This window comes from Schistocerca gregaria, unplaced genomic scaffold (assembly GCF_023897955.1).
Source record: "Schistocerca gregaria isolate iqSchGreg1 unplaced genomic scaffold, iqSchGreg1.2 ptg000001l___fragment_3, whole genome shotgun sequence".
In the NCBI taxonomy this organism is placed as follows: Eukaryota; Metazoa; Arthropoda; class Insecta; order Orthoptera; family Acrididae; genus Schistocerca; species Schistocerca gregaria.
Genome location: NW_026061699.1, coordinates 8,519,609 through 8,522,766, shown reverse-complemented (window position 1 = coordinate 8,522,766; position 3,158 = coordinate 8,519,609).

Sequence of the window (3,158 nt, the reverse complement as noted above, 5' to 3'; positions counted from 1 at the left end):
TGGATAAGGCGTCGGACTTCGGATCTGAAGATTACAGGTTCGAATGCTGTCACGCTTGTGTTTTTCCAGTTCTGAAAAAGAAACATAACGTTTTAATGTAGCAATTGAGCAGTACGAAACCGTCTGAATGTTGCTGTTGACCATTTTTTGCTTGGAGATGCTCTTGAGCTTGAAACACACACAACAAGACCGGTGTTAACTAGCGAAATGGTCGGCAGAGTGCCGACACAGCGAGTTTTGACTATCACTTGCACATCTAAAACAACGTCGGAAAGTAACTCGTTCGGCTTTTGAGTCACATAAAGTATGTGCGTTAATTTTGACGCCACTAGCTCTGCATGTTGTCATGCAATTTCTTTACCTCTCAGAAAGGATTATGACATAAAAGTGAAGTACGTGACGAGTGTGACGTTAGGAAAACATTAGGCATCATGGAGAGATTCTGTATGGGGCCACCCAACCCAAACGAGTGCTGTGTGACGTGCTACCCGGCAGGTAGCCGGCTAGCTCAGTCGGTAGAGCGTCAGACTCTTAATCCCAGGGTCGTGGGTTCGAGCCAGACGCTGGGCGGAACGGAGTTTTGTTCCGCTGCAGGTGTAAATTACCGTTTTTCTGATTAACGAGATTTAATGGAAATAGCAACTTTAAACTTTGCCTACGTCTCTGTCAGTCGCAAGGAAGCTGTATTTGAAGGTGAAGGTGATTTTGTAGACATGTGTGAAAGACATGTTCTGAAATGCAAGTGTTGTTGTTTGGAGAGCACATCGGTTACGTGTCAGATGTGTAGCCAAGCAGTAATTTGTCGCCATAGCTGCAAATATTAGCCGGTAATATGAAGTGTTGTCAGCTAAAGTCTGATGATGCAGACGACCGTAAGGACGAAGTACCCAAGAGTACCGCTAGGCCGCGCCTCTTTAGCTCAGTGGTAGAGCACTGGTCTAATAAACCAGGGGTCGTAAGTTCCATCCTCACAGGAGAAAGATGAATTTTGGAAATCAGTTGCGCGTCGTGGCCGTATAGCAAACAGTACCTGTGATGACGAACAATTAGCGACAGGCGTTTTTTTAAGAATCACTCTCAGATGCGATTAAGCCGAATGGCGCAGATAAAGCATTTGCCAAAGCGGTACAGCATAAGGTGGGACGAGGCAGCCTGAATTACATTTTATAGATCTATTTCTCACATATCTCAGAGCCTCTCGCGATATTCGTCGTCGTCGTCGTCGTCGCCGTCGCCGCCGCCGCCGCTTCTGCAGAAGTAGCAAATGGCAATCGTAGCAAATGCGGCGAGGGACGCCCTGCCTTCGATTCCGAATGCACAAAGTGTGTGGTCTTGTTTCTCAGTCTATATTTGGTCGGTCACGTCAGAGGTTGAATGTAACGAATGGGTGGGAAAGAGCAAGGGGCAGCGGCTGTGTAGAACGAAAACGCAAATCCTCAGGGGTGTGAGCGTTTCGAGATGAGTCGTATACATGTAAATGTTGGTCGTCAGTGACCGTGTAGCCTAATGGATAAGGCGTAGGACTTCGGATCTGAAGATTACAGGTTCGAATGCTGTCACGCTTGTGTTTTTCCAGTTCTGAAAAAGAAACATAACGTTTTAATGTAGCAATTGAGCAGTACGAAACCGTCTGAATGTTGCTGTTGACCATTTTTTGCTTGGAGATGCTCTTGAGCTTGAAACACACACAACAAGACCGGTGTTAACTAGCGAAATGGTCGGCAGAGTGCCGACACAGCGAGTTTTGACTATCACTTGCACATCTAAAACAACGTCGGAAAGTAACTCGTTCGGCTTTTGAGTCACATAAAGTATGTGCGTTAATTTTGACGCCACTAGCTCTGCATGTTGTCATGCAATTTCTTTACCTCTCAGAAATGATTATGACATAAAAGTGAAGTACGTGACGAGTGTGACGTTAGGAAAACATTAGGCATCATGGAGAGATTCTGTATGGGACCACCTAACCCAAACGAGTACTGTGTGACGTGCTACCCGGCAGGTATTCACCGAGGTAGCCGGCTAGCTCAGTCGGTAGAGCGTCAGACTCTTAATCCCAGGGTCGTGGGTTCGAGCCAGACGCTGGGCGGAACGGAATGTTGTTCCGCTGCAAGTGTAAATTACCGTTTTTCTGATTAACGAGATTTAATGGAAATAGCAACTTTAAACTTTGCCTACGTCTCTGTCAGTCGCAAGGAAGCTGTATTTGAAGGTGAAGGTGATTTTGTAGACATGTGTGAAAGACATGTTCTGAAATGCAAGTGTTGTTGTTTGGAGAGCACATCGGTTACGTGTCAGATGTGTAGCCAAGCAGTAATTTGTCGCCATAGCTGCAAATATTAGCCGGTAATATGAAGTGTTGTCAGCTAAAGTCTGATGATGCAGACGACCGTAAGGACGAAGTACCCAAGAGTACCGCTAGGCCGCGCCTCTTTAGCTCAGTGGTAGAGCACTGGTCTAATAAACCAGGGGTCGTAAGTTCCATCCTCACAGGAGAAAGATGAATTTTGGAAATCAGTTGCGCGTCGTGGCCGTATAGCAAACAGTACCTGTGATGACGAACAATTAGCGACAGGCGTTTTTTTAAGAATCACTCACAGATGCGATTAAGGCGAATGGCGCAGATAAAGCATTTGCCAAAGCGATACAGCATAAGGTGGGACGAGGCAGTCTGAATTACATTTTATAGATGTATTTCTCACATATCTCAGAGCCTCTCGCGATATTCGTCGTCGTCGTCGTCGTCGTCGTCGCCGCCGCCGCCGCTTCTGGCGAAGTAGCAAATGGCAATCGTAGCAAATGCGGCGAGGGTCGCCCTGCCTTCGATTCCGAATGCACAAAGTGGTTGGTCTTGTTTCTCAGTCTATATTTGGTCGGTCTCGTCAGAGGTTGAATGTAACGAATGGGTGGGAAAGAGCAAGGGGCAGCGGCTGTGTAGAACGAAAACACAAATCCTCAGGGGTGTGAGCGTTTTGAGATGAGTCGTATACATGTAAATGTTGGTCGTCAGTGACCGTGTGGCTAAATGGATAAGGCGTCGGACTTCGGATCTGAAGATTACAGGTTCGAATGCTGTCACGCTTGTGTTTTTCCAGTTCTGAAAAAGAAACATAACGTTTTAATGTAGCAATTGAGCAGTACGAAACCGTCTGAATGTT